The sequence below is a fragment of the Mauremys reevesii genome, linkage group 3 (assembly GCF_016161935.1).
Source record: "Mauremys reevesii isolate NIE-2019 linkage group 3, ASM1616193v1, whole genome shotgun sequence".
Classification (NCBI taxonomy): Eukaryota; Metazoa; Chordata; order Testudines; family Geoemydidae; genus Mauremys; species Mauremys reevesii.
In genome coordinates this window covers 141,244,031-141,258,338 of record NC_052625.1, presented here as the reverse complement: position 1 = coordinate 141,258,338, position 14,308 = coordinate 141,244,031, and the positions used below count along the sequence as shown (strand labels likewise).

The 14,308-nt window shown below is 41.4% G+C and overlaps 1 protein-coding gene across 3 annotated transcripts in view; it reads right to left on the bottom strand.

Moving 5' to 3' along the window:
- BACH2 (BTB domain and CNC homolog 2) overlaps positions 1–14,308 on the bottom strand; it is a 241,817-nt gene that overhangs the window by 97,696 nt on the left and 129,813 nt on the right. For all 3 annotated transcript variants that reach the window (XM_039531428.1, XM_039531427.1, XM_039531429.1), the window contains exon 3: positions 767–916. The gene's annotated coding sequence lies outside the window, so the exon portion shown is untranslated. The remainder of the gene's footprint in view (positions 1–766; positions 917–14,308) is intronic.

The window sequence follows — 14,308 nt, the reverse complement described above, 5'->3', positions numbered from 1 at the left end:
ATGAGCATGCAGCAGGGGAGGGAGTATGGTCCAGCAATTAGAGGCGGGACTGGGATTCAGGGCTCCTGGGTTCTATTCCTGCCCAATTCTGAGACTGACTTGTTGTATTATCTCCTGTGTTAGATACTATAGAAAAACCTAATCTTTGGCAAGCCACTTAACTAGTCTGTGCCCCAGTGAGCGCACATGGCAGGGGCGGAGTAAGTGAGGAGAAGAGGTAGCTGTAATAGAGATAAGAAGAGGCGTAAGCTATAAAGGTACTGTGTTAGCACCCTCCAATAAAACAATGAGAACAGAAGGCAAGAAAGAGGGAGAGCACAGCATGGGAGGGAGAACTGTGGTTCCACCATGCAGAAGCTAGGGAACACCCACAATATTACCATGCAAAGACTCCATCTGAACCAGCCTCTGAGGAGCAGTTCAAGTATGCTTTGGGAGAACATGTATATGCAGGACTGAAACACTGAGATAAGAACAATTAAAACACACACACAAATGAAGTTATCCTGAAGTGGCAAAAACCTAGGCACACTTTTTAGACAAATATTTAAGCTATTTTAAAGCACTTTTTGCAAAGGTCAACGATGGAAGCAGAAATTACAGTCACAGTTCAGTTTACAAAGCCAGTCATAGAACTTCATACCCATCTATTCACAACCTAATGTTTTATGACATTTAAAAGATGGTACTTATTTGCTTTTTTGTCTGAAACATTTTCATTCTTTTTACACTTTTTTATGGAAGAGGAGTTTGAATCAAGACTTACATGTAATCTTTCTATTTTCTGTGCTGGCTAATCTTCTCACGATGCTGGGAACTGGATGATTGGAGAAATTAAGAGGCTACAGCAATCCATTAAGATGTGGACCACCAAAGCTTTATGAGGCAAATTTCTGGCAGCTCAGCTGATATAAACCTAAAACAAAATGAAGACAAATCATTAAAATTCAGACATCAAATTTACATTAGATGTTACTTTTGGCAAATAATTAATTTGTTTTCTGTAATCTTGGTGATGGGAGTAAGGCCATTTGCAAAATCAACATAATTTTTTCCTCTGTCGTTATAAGCACAAAGTATAAAGTGACCTATATTGCCATCTTCTGTGATTCTGCTGAGAGATCAGTTTTATATCTAATGAGAGAGCTGTGCATATCACACATGCAGAGGCATTTTAAAAATAATCTTTATAATATGCAGATCATAGAGGATTTACATAACTTTTAATATTGAAGTTTGCCAAAATTTAGCTTGGATTTCATTAGGGATTTTTAAACTGCTGTCTGAAGTTTGTTCCTTTGTTTAACCATTATTTTAGAAGGCTTCAAGGAGGGAAAGTTCAATTATTAATTTATTCCTTTTCATCTGAGACACTAAATGTTAAGGTTGATCAAGGAGTATGGCCAAAAATAAAATAATAATAATAATAATCTGTACTATGCAATAAAAAGTGATTTTATAGGAGAGGCTTTGACAAATCCACTTGGCCAGTGGAAATAGAAAACTTTCACTGATGAGCATGGGGCTTACTCATTTCTACAGATTTTGATCTTTATGAATGTGAATGGAATGTAGACCAATGCAGCATTGCTTTCTGAGAACACAGATGGACACACTGAGTGAAATGAACAAGAACTACAGCCCATATCTTGGCCTTAGAAACCAAGCCAAACAATTAAGCTGGGAGGAAGAAGGAATCCTTCCCATAAGCCACTACACCAACTTTATAGCTAGGGTAGCCACTATATCATTGGCTCCTCCATTAGGTGGGGATAAGAATGGCAGATAGGTACATGTAAAGGTTGATCATTGCCACACGTAAGCAGATGCACAGCTGTGTGCAAGGAATCCTCGTGGAGCTGGGTCCTGTGGTGGGTAGAGTGAACATAGCTTGCTGCCTCCCCAAGCCCCACCCCACACTGTGCTCCACAGTGGAGTAAGCAGGATTTACCCATAAAGGACATGTGAATTGACTATGAAAGGGGAGTTATCTCTGAAGTAGAACGGAATGAAAAAACAGGGGGGAGGGACAATTCACTTAAAAAAAAATCTAACTTTGAAATTTCAAATATAGAAAGCTCATCATAATTAGAAATTTGAAAAAGCGACTAGCTTTTCTCCAAATCCTCATCTTGTGTTCTACAACTGGAGACTTCAACTGTCTCCATCCCATCTGCCCATAAATACAACTGCATGAATAAAGTTGTGGAGGGCATACAAGCGAAAATCCACAAGACTTGCTACTGGATTGAAGGGGACCTCAACAGGATAATAAGAGGTTTGGGGGCATGTTCCTATCATTCACCATTGGTAGCACAGGTACTCACCCTAAACTAGAGCTATTAAAAACAACAAAAATCGAAATAAAAAGACAAAAAAAAAGATTTACATGAAGGTTTTTGGTTTTTTTTAATCTATGCGTCAGAAATTTGGAAAAAAATTGACCAGCTCTCTAAACTGATCTCAAAATCAATGAAAATTTGTCAGAGTTGGACAAAAATTGGGTAATTATATTTGGAAACTCAAAATTAGAAAAATATTGAACACCACAAACGCAAACCTTGTATACATTTCAAGTGCTCATGGGAAGTAGGTTAGATCTTCTGGATAGTGACTCACTGGATGATTTGTCAGCTGATGCTCAGACCTGCTATTTTTGAACACATATATTCTAGAAAAGGGTAAAAATAAAATTTATTTCTAATTTATAAAAATTTCCTCTAATTTCATTGTAGGGAGGACAACTTGACAGAGTAGGGAAGCAGGGAAAGAGAGGGAAATCTCTGATCACAAATGGACTCAAACTATGGAAATATAATACAAATATTAACTCTTATCAAATCACAAATCAATCATTTGTAAAACAAAAAAGAAACTGTCATTATCTCAGGGCAAGAAGCAATAAAGCTAGAAAACTTAATGAGGTCTCTGCTTTTTCAAGGGCAAATGACACTTTCACGCTAAAATTACACTTGCTACGGGAATGTTCGGAGAGCAGGAAGGGGAGATGGAGGGAGGGAAGGGGAAACGAAAAAAAGAGTAGATTTTCAGTGCTACCCTGTTCTTGGAAGGTGTGATTGATGTTCACTGCTGTAAAAAGCATGAGACCGCATCCCAAACATTTCATTCCCTTCTGCAAACATCTCACTCTGTTTCTCTCTGATGATAGCCTTACATTACATGGCGTGAGCCAGAAAGCATCAGGTTTTACACATGATCTACAACATGAAAGCAGGAATCTCTCTGCCCAGGGGTCAGACCAAGCAGAATGAAACCTAAGCCCCTACACTACGCTTTGTTCAATATATACTCTGTTGCATGTTTCCATTTTATATAGGAGTTTTCTTTGTGTAAGTAGGGAATGATTAAAGCAAAGTTTTCCTTAAAACACAAAACTCAAACATATGATATGAAAACGCAGAGCATACATGAAATGAAGAGCCAGGACCAAAAATGATTAGTGAACAAGTTTCCACTCATTTTTGGTTATTTCCTGAGTTAAATCAGGGTGCTCAATGCTGTACCACACACAGAGGAGGATTCAGTCCAGGCCTCCAGGGGTCTTATCAAGTGGCCTCAATTCTGCAATCAGATCTGCATGGGCAGTCCCTGATTCCTGTGGGGATCCAATTATAAGACTGGGCAGTGTTGCTAACTCTGATAGTATTTGGAGCTTTTCTTAAAGGCCCAGGTCCTAGAGTCATGTGTGTGCAAGAGAATCTCAGCTTTCACTAAAAACAAAGTTTCTGGTTCTTATAGGTGCAGAGGAAAGCTTGAACGTATGACCTGGGTGTAGTTACAGGCTCAGAAAGCAAATGAAAAGAAACTGAAAAATTTACTACTGAAAAAATATTTTTTTAAGACAATCTCATGAGTTTTGGAGCCTGACTCATAATCGTTTTGAACACATGAGGCTGACAGTAAAATAACACACCATACACCTCAGCTGGCAGGATAAAGCATCAGATTAAAATGGTGTTTTAAAAAGATTTATTTCTGGGGTATACTTTCAATATATTGTATTATACCAGGGGTGGGCAAACATTTTGGCCTGAGGACCACATCTGGGTATGGAAATTGTATGGCGGGCCATGAATGCTCATGAAATTGGGGGTTGGGGTGCAGGCTCTGGGGTGGAGCTGGGGATGAGGGGTTTAGGGTGCAGGAGGGTGCTCCGGGCTAGGATCGTGGGATTTGGAGGGTGGGAAGGGGATCAGGGCTGGGATGGGGGTCAGGGGTGCAGGCTCCGGGCAGTGCTTACCTCAAGTAGCTCTCAGAAGTAGTGGCATGTCCCTGCTCCAGCTCCTACACAGAGGCATGGCCAGGTGGCTCTGTGTGCTGTCCCGTCCGCCTCTCCAGCTCCCTTGAACCGCGGCCAATGGGAGCTACGGGGGCGGCACTTAGGGCAGGGGCAATGTATATAACCCCCTGGCTGCCTCTCTGCATAGGAACCGGAGGGGGGACATGCTGCTGCTTCCAGGAGACTCGCTGAGCCACAGTACTCACAGAGCGGGGCAAGCTCCCGAACCTGCTCCCCAGCTGGAGCAGGGCAAGCCCCTGACCCTGCTCCCCAGTGGGAGCTTGAGTGCTGGATTAAAAGGTCTAATGGGCTGGATGTTACCACAGTTTGCCCACTCCTGCATTATACTCTGGTAGTATAGTTTGCTATAGCTAGTTTGCTAGACACTTTTCCAAACATAGGAGCCAGTGTGATCCTTGTCCCAATCTGCTCAGACTGAAGACAGACTGACTGCTCAAGACATTCTGCCACCCTAGGCAAAACTTCAGTGTGCTCTCCCCTCAGGCGGGGTTCTTAACTAGGGGGGGGGGATACATCAGACTTTCAAGGGGGAGGGGCTGGTGAGCCCTCTGATGGTTTGGTAGTTATGGTAAAGGTGGGGTGGGCCAAGTGCCAGGAGATTGCAGCGCTACTCATTCAAGACAGACGGGCAACAAGGCCATAGCCGTACAATCCTGGTGTTGTGATGTGCCACATGCGGTCATAGCGCTGTTCAGGTGTGGCGTAGCTGCTCAGGTTAAGCAGCTGCCTAGTTTGCCCATAATTAGAGTGGCTTCTAGACATACAGTGAGTATGTACAGAGGGAAGTACAGCAATAAATGTATAGTTGAGTTTACATATAAATATAATATTTAAGCAAGACAAGTAAACCCATGTCAACGTTATCAACAAGTTTCTTATAGGCATGGTTAGGTGAAAGGCTTGGCAGAGGGAAGAGACAGAAGGCTGGGCCAGAAGGGGCAGCAATGATCACAGAGGAGTGAAGAAAAGCAGAGGTTTTTAAAGGTCTGTGTTTCAATTGATATTATTTAATACTTATAGCACTAGCATCTAGTTGTCTCCGTTGAGATCGGGGCCCCAATCTGTTAAGCGCTGTACAGACACAAGAAAACATTGTTAACATATTCTATGCACCTTTTGTGGAAAAGTGCAGAATATTTCTTTTTGGTTGAAATGGCTTTATTGTAACTTTTCTTTAAAAAGTTTTTAACTACTGAAAGGATTATTTGGGGCTCAGAAGACATTTGTAACAGCGTTGGTTTTTAATCACAGATTCCAAGACCAGAAGGGACCATTGTGATCATCTAGTTTGACATCCTGCATAACGCAGGCCATAAGACTTCCCCAAAATAATTCCTAGAGCATATGTTTTGAAAAACTTCCAATCTTGATTTAACAGTATCCAAGGATGGAAGAAAATCTGGCATTACCCTTGGTAAAGTGTTCCAAAAATTAATTACTCTCATTTCTAAAAAGTTCATATCCTACCCTGAAACCTGTAGGGAAATCTGAGATAGCTTTCCATTTCAGAGGAGATAAATAATATTACTTTTTGTTTTTTTGGCTAACAAAATTTTCATGTACATATAACAATCTACTAGATTCTCATTATATTTAGATTCAAAAGGACAAATTCAACCAGAACTTACATTTTGTGTATACTAGCACCTGGAAGAGGGCACCCCAGGCTGAAAGTATGAATGGTGGGAGCTTTCAAGATCAGAGAATGGCTGCAACTTCCTCTCCAGCAGGTATGAGACACAAGGGGCTTGGGCAGACAGCATGTGCAGGTCAGCCAGGAGATGCATTGATTCAGTGCATCCCCTCAACAGCCTCAGAGGGAGCACTGACCACAGATTAAAGCTCCCCACACTCAGGCCTGTTCCACACTGCATAGTAAAGATGATGCCAGTCATGATTAGCTGTCAGTGCAGACCAGGGCAAACTGTGTTTTAGAACCAGTCCAGCTACCCATCTAACCATGATTAAACTGCTCAGAACAGTTGTCAGCTGACCTGATGCTGAAACACAATTGGTCCTGGTCTACACTGACTGCTAGACTGTGTTTAGCATCATGACGGCCAACTGGATTCTTCAGACAGAACTGTGTTCAACAGCACACAGCAGTCCCAAGTGGAAAATTCTAAGGCAGGGAAGCAGGTTTTCTACCATCTGTCCTCTTCTGGAGTAAATTCCTCCTGGGATACACCAGCCAGACAGGGCAAGAGAGGTGGGATTTACCTTTGGTGAATATGGCTCAAAACTTGTAAGACTTTATCTATAACCTGGAATATTTTAATGTAGGAATATATTTGAAATAAAACAAACAGTTCCGTTGTAACACTACATCCCCTCAGCAGCATGATCTCTGAGAGGAATAATTACTAGATTGAAAAGGGGAATGAATATATCCTATAAGTAACCCCTCCAAATGATAAACAGAAAATCATGTTACATTTGACAAACGATTCAATTGTGTGATATATTTCTCCAGAAGGGCTAGAGAGTTCAGTTAATGAAAACGCTAACATGCCAAAGTAAGATGAATTGGAGACTAGACTGAAATCACTAAAACTACCACAGAATCTTGTTACCAAAACTGGAGTCCCAGGTCTGATGTGGGATTTGACAGTGTTTTCAATTTCTTCAATTAGGACTCTACACTTTTCATGCCATTGCTAAATGACACCCCACTGGGCTTATGCTTTGGGATTCATTCCATGACACATGCAGACCACACGGATTTACCTGAAGTCCTGTTGCAGGCTGAACATTTTCAATGTTTGTCATAATCTAACTGATCATTTACAACTATTTCTTTTAAAAGTCCTCTACAAAAAATAAACAGTCCCAAAAAGGAATGGACCACTCAAGAAGCCAATACAACTTTCCCCAATAAACTTTAACACATGAAAGAGGCATTGTAAATGCCATGGAAGATGAAAAACCTAAAAAGGTAAGTATAAGTATTAACCATGTCCACCGTCACACTTTGTTTTTAAAAAGGGTTTTCTAGGACATTTCTAGGAGTCCGGTGGCACCTTAAAGACTAACAGATTTATTAGGTTTTTTACCCACAAAAGCTTATGCCCAAATAAATCTGTTAGTCTTTAAGGTGCCACCGTACTCACTGTTTTTGTGGATACAGAGTAACACGGCTACTCCCTGATACTTAGGACATTTCTGTCAATCTTCTATTAAGCCCTTATTCGACTACAAAAATAACTGTTTGAACACAAGTGAGAAATACGACTGTGGCCCAGCAGTTTATAACTAAAGCAGAGCTGAATTTCAGATAATTTCAAATTTAGCTGAAATCTGATAGTTTCCAAGTCAGATAAACATTTGTGAATCCAAAAAAGTTACACAATCGGCTGAACACAGCTTTCATTAACTTATCAGTTGAATGCCTACAGATGTACTTAAAATTAGGGCAGGTAAAATTAAGGGAAAAACAGATTGAAACAAAAAAGTTGTAGAATTTTGCAATGTTTTATTTGAAGTGAACTTCTGCCCCCCTGCTCACATCTGACTATAACATTGTAAAGAAATTATGTTTTAGTTTAGGAATACACCTAAGGAAGTAGATGTGCAGCAAATTATAGTAGAGATACTCTAGGTCCCGAACAATTACGGTGATGAATGCAGTTTAATTAGATAGCTACTACAGGAGACCAAAATATAATATTTTTATATTGCTTGACTCATCTGTTAATCGTGCCAGTTTAGGTCGTCATTTCTGTTATCATCCAAATGCTGCTCTTTTTTTTAATGCAAAGCCAGTAATGTCAATTGGTTGCAATGGATGTAACTAAAGAGTAGATTTTGCCCAATGGGCTGGATTCTGATTTCATTTAGTTCAGTGCTAATCAAGAATAACTCTACCTGAAGTCAATGGAGTTATCCATGTGTAAAAATAGATGCAAATTCAGAATCAAGACAAACGTCATTCAATCATTTTCCAGAATGCTCTCTGGAGACTATGGGTCACTGGGTACGGTAGTGCCGTTCCATGTATGAAAGGACTGCTTTTTCATTTCTCCATCTTTACTCTCAAATTAAGCTGGGGAAGTTTAAAAAAATTAAGAAGTCAGTTTGTGGGTTATTTTTCATTCTGTTGCAATGAAAAGTAGAATCAAGAGAGGAAAGGGGCTAAAAAATAATTCTCTGTTGTGTGAACTTAAAAAGAAAAGCCAATAAGGCCATGCACATTAATGCTGAGAAAAAGGAAATGGTACTTCATTTCAGCCAAAGTCATAAATCTTACAGGCCAGATTCTAACAGCAAAATGGCAAGCAGGGGAATTTTTATAAACAGATAATTAGTTCTGAGCTGAGATCGGGTTTACTGTACTGTGTATTTTGTGTCTGTAGCACTGCCTGTATATTGTTTCCCGAATGTTCAAAGCATTGTTGTGAGGTTTTAGCATTGATTGCCACCGACTTGACTGGGAGATGTGTGGCTGAAACTCCCACAAACTGCTATAAAAATGACATGTGCAGCTGGATATTTTTGCTCCACATAAAGCCAATAATAAAATTCTTCCAAGAAGAACTGAGCAAGATTTTCAAAGCAGAAAATGCCCTGGCAGCACTGTGTTCATAAATCCATTTCTGCCATGGGGAGGAATGGATAAAACAGAAGATGGGTTTACAGGCCTAATCCAGAAGAAAATAGTCATGCCTCACTGGATGTGCAAACCACCAAAGGATGAAGATGCTGGATGAGTAGCAGGCTGGCTTATCCAGGGGAAAGGTTGACCTGCTGAACAAGCCCAAACAGGAACATGAGAAACAGTTCGGCAGCTACAAGTTGCAGTGCTGCCTAGAGGGAAGAGAAATCATGTCGACAGTTTTCCACATGGTCTCAAGCAGGGAGTCTGCCAGGTCCTGTGCTTGGATACCCTGTGATGTTGTTTTAAAATGACAAATATCTCAGTTATTGGTAGATGTGAGAGGGACTCTACTAACCCGAATAGCTAGAAAGGGGTGATAGTTTGAGAAATCTGTTCCCAGTCATTGCATGCAGTATTATATGGCAGCACCTGTTGATTAGCAGGGGTTCTCATAACAAAATTTTTGGCGGCCTCAGAGTGCGGCCACCAACTCTCGCTGGTGGCCCGCTGTTACAGTTTTAACTAAAATTCCTAATTAAGTTTAGGAAAGACAAATACATTTGTATGGATATTTTGCCGACTCTAATAAAAATAATGTACACTTGTCTCTATTCTTCACAGGCCTAAACAGAACACAAATTAGGTGCTTTGCATGTTCTTGTCTTTTTTGTTCTTTATTTTCTTTTTTGGTTGTTTTTTAAAAGACTTGCTAGCTAGTAAGTCTGCTGCTGTGAAAAGTGCTATGTGTATGTTTGTTAATATCACTTTTCACAGCAGCAGATTTACTCAGTCCTGGCAAGCCCAGGGACAAATTAAGCCCTGGATGGGAAGGTGGGTAGGGAGGCAGTGGGGGCCAGAGGCGATGGGGATAATGGATGGGAGGTCAGGGGAGGCAGTGGGTGCCAGGGGGGAATGGATGGGAGTGAGCCCAGGCCTGGAGCCTGCTGTCCTCCACCCCAGGGAAGGTAGGGAACTCACTAGCAGCCTGCTCCTCCAGCATTTGTGTCTCCAGAGGGGGGGCAGGATCCAACCCCTGCTGGCAGCCTAAGGGGAGGGGCCACTGCTTTGCCCTCCACCCCCATCACTGCCCAGGAGGCTGTGGTGGCAAGAAAAGGCCCTGGTGGCCGCATGCGGCCACAGTGGCTGCATTTGAGAAACGCTGGAAATTTGATATTGAGGCATGGCAGATCTGGAAATCTTCAGCCCAAAAGGCCTCTCCCCCTCCCAGCTGAAGTTAAGAACAGAGCTGTCAAGGCAACAACTTGCTCCCTTTAAAACTATTCCCTGGCTGACAGAAGTTTAATCAACCAAGGAGAATCCACCCCTCTCACCTGGATATTTGAGAATGAACTCGGCTCAAGGTCATTCCCAGTTCCCTGAGCATCTGGGTAAGTCACAGGCTCTCCAAGAGGGAAAGAAACAGTCATAAGCAGTAGCAAAATTTTGCTTCAGGAAGTGCAAAGTCATGGCTAATGGCATGGCAACTCCTTAAAATAAGGTCAGCTTTGTTGCTATGCAGCTCCGAAGTCCAGAGGAGCTGCTGTAGGCTAGCAGCAATGGAGACTGCTTCCTGCTAGCTATGGCCCCGTACTATACTGATTGTACTTACTACTTTCTCCCTACTTTGCACTCATTCTGCTTCAACCCCATACAAGGCCAACTATCATGGCAGCTCAGTCAAATCACACTCCCTTGTTGGCCTGAGGGATCACTGGAGAAATACACAACATGCTGACTGCACAATGTTTGTCAGCTCTGGGGTTTAGGGCCAATGCTCAGGTCCAAAACTCAGATGCCCTACTAGGGATCGCTAGACTCCAGGGCCAATCTCAATTTACAGTGTTAAACTGCAATTATGATTCTTTAAACATTCAGCCTAGTGATATCTTTAAATCTTTAACTCTTTAAACACATCACTGGCTCCCACTGAACTGATTAACCGGATAAATGACCATGGTCAAAAGACATGAAGATGGGTCCAAATTTAATCTGAGTGGACCAGAGTGGGAAATCTCATTCAAAGTACCGGACCAAATGAAAAGCTACAATACAAACAAAGGTTTTGTTTTACTATTTTAATGGACAGACAAAAATTCTTCCAAATTGTCATTTGGCTTAAGTAGCAACATGCAGTAGAGTAAGCAGTGGTGATGGGTTCTACAACTGCCAGACAAATCTGAGTGTGCCAACATATGTATTTCCAATCCTGAGCTCAGGGAGAAGCTACAAAGATATTGACCATACCACTAAATGTAAAATCCACACCCAAATCCAGGTTCAAGGAAGGTAGTTGGATCTATTTTGTGTAACAAAATAACAAATCTTTCTAGCAAACACTTCACTTCAGTTCAGCAGGTTCTCTGTACAATATCTTTTTATTTAACAATATACTACTTCTATAGCAGGCATGGCGCAATGGTGGCTCATGGCTCCTTTACAGTTAAAGTCTGGCTCCTGGAGCCCCCACATACATGTACCCCTCCATTCTCCACCTACAAAACTAGTTTTGGGGGGGGGAGCTTGGGGCTTCTGCCCTGCGGTGGGCTGGTGGGACTAGGGGCCTCTACCCTGTGGTGGGGTGGGGTAGCCCTGCGGGGGGGAGGAAGGGGTCTAAGGACTTTAGCCCCACAGGTGGGCACTGCTCCTGGCAGGCACAGCACCCCAGGGCAGGCTGTGCATGTCTTGCGGCTCTCAAACTTCTGAAGATTATTGTATACGGCTTGGAGGGTCAGTAAATTTGGCCACTCCTGTTCTGCATCTGCTTTTATTAACCGTGTAATACTTACCATTCTAATTCTTTAGATGTTTTATTATAATTAATCACTTTATTTCACCCACTCCCACACCACCAAAATAAATATCCTCCAGAGCTCTAAACATTCCAAGAGGAATTACTTTAACAAGAGTTATGAATATGCATTGCTTTTATTTGATTTTATTGTGAACTGTATTTAATAAAAAGCTCTGGATCTCGATTACTTTCTTTGTAGAATATTTACTATTGGTGCACCATCCTTTCAAAGGGAAGTGCATACTCTTTAAATAAATCAATCAATAGCCTACTTTGCTCTTATATAGTGATTTCCATACATGGATCTTGAAGTGCTTTACGAAGTCCATACAAGCCCCATTTTACACACAGGTTAAACCAACAGAGACTTGCCCACAGTCATGCAGTGAAAACAGAGTAGAGTGGCTTGGCTTGACTAATACAATACCCTCGGGTACCATGGTGAGGAGAGCAGTACAAATACATGAGTGAGAGAAGCAGTAAGAGAACGCAAGTCTTATCTCCCAGCACCTCTAGAGCATGCACAGCTGCTTCTTTCAAAAGTTAGCCTCTAAAGTGCTTTCTGTACCTTTTGTATCATTTGCTTAAATGCTAATTTGAAACTTCTTACAGCCGTATTGCTCAGTTTATTTCCACCCCACCATGCCTCTAGGAGCCGCAGTAAAAAAGGGTTAATACTTGTCTTTTTTTTCCATTGGCAGATGAGCACCCTGTTACAAAATGATGAGACTCTCCACACTTAAAATGTGACCTACTGGTGTCACAGAGCATCCTAAATATGGCAGTGTATTGTATAAATCAACTACGCCATTTAGTTCAATTCCACTGGTGTAGAACACACATTCTTCTACTTTTTTTAATATTAGATGACCTCAAATGTACCAACATCCTGTCTTACTTAATACTTCTAACAAGTTCTATCAAATGCCATGACAAAATCAGACAGCACTACAGGCAACGAAATCATTCACTAGGAATTCATTTTTTAATCCAAAAATTAGATGTGCCAGATAGTTCTGACATGGTTTATCGTACAGCCTGAGGATCATACGGGCTCTACCAAAAGGAATCTAAATGACTGCTGAAGACAAAGCGTATTTACACATATAATAAATAGATAAAATTGCGGTCTGCGCTTTGTTTCAGGTTTCAAAGCTAACTTCCGGCCACCGTTCAGAGAAATATTTTGCATTTCAGTTTCTGAGTCACCAATTTCAGCAAGTGCACTGCCTGGAATTACTAAGAATAAGAGCTGATCAAAATATTGCAATTTGATTCAGAAAGTTCTTTTAAATTGCGACACAGGAACTTTTTATGTGGTTACTGGACAGAGAAATCATTTTGGGGCAGATACAGCCGTAGGGAAAGCAGGATAAAATACAAAACCATCTTCCACAAAAAGTCGAGCTTTCCATTGAAAGTATAGGGCAGTGTCTAGTATTATTCAGAAATGTTTGGTAGCCTTTTCCCAAAAGCTGCTTTCACTCTCCTGGTTAAGGAATATAAAACAATATGTACACTCCAGAAACAAATCTGAATCACGGAAGAACGAAAAACATTCCTGAAAAGAATCTGCTACGAAACTGAAATTCGGAGACCGCCGCAGTGTCGTGTCTAAGTTGAGTCATCAGTTCCCTTTACACCCTAATAATCATCGGCACTTTGATCAGAATGACTGATCTGAATGCTACTTTGTGTTTGTATTTTTAAGAGCTTCCCTATGTAAACAAGCACACTATCATCTTGCGGACAGGGTTACATTTGTGGAATCATGGGGAACATCTGTCAGAAACAGATATCGCTCTCTTCAATCAATCTAGCATATTCTGAATCACTTTAATTGTGATACAAAAGAGGCAGCCCAAAACAGGTCCATTATCATAGCAAGATTATGCCACCACCTCTAAGTGTTAGCAGCTTGATCTTACTGTACTTTCCTTGGACAGTGTGCTATTAAGATTAAATTTAAAGTCCCCATGAAGGAACTCCTCTGGAAAGTAGCTCATGGGGGTATGGAAGGACCTCTGTTCCCTTCAGCCCCACAGTGAAAGCAGTTCTGCTAGCAAAAGACAAGGAAAGAAAAAGTAAATTATTTAACACAGTTTAGAGCAGGGAGGGACTGGACTCTCACCTGTTAACATAAGGAGTAGCTCTATAGGGTCGTAGGAGCTGTTCATAAGACTGTAAGAATGGTCATATTTGGCTTGCATTAAGATGTTTTCCCATCATACACACTCATTACATGTTGCTATTGAAATACCCTTGTGTTCCCATCCAAGCAGTTTTCAAAAAGAAAAACTACAAAATGTTCAGACGCATTTTATTAGTTTCCAGCCAGTAAGTCACCTTTCTTTTTCCTCTTTGCTTTTTCATCTCTGCCTTCTCCTTTCCCCAGACCTACTCCTTTTGGATTTTGTGTATTTTCTCTACCTGCTCCAGCACCCTCCTTGTTTCCAGTCCAGTATCCTCTCTTCTGACAGTGGCCAGTGCCAGATGCTTCAGAGGGAATGAACAGAACAATTTATCGAGTGATCCATCCCCTGTCATCCAGTCCCAGCTTCTGGCAGTCAGAGATTTAAGGATAACCAGAGCATGGGATTGC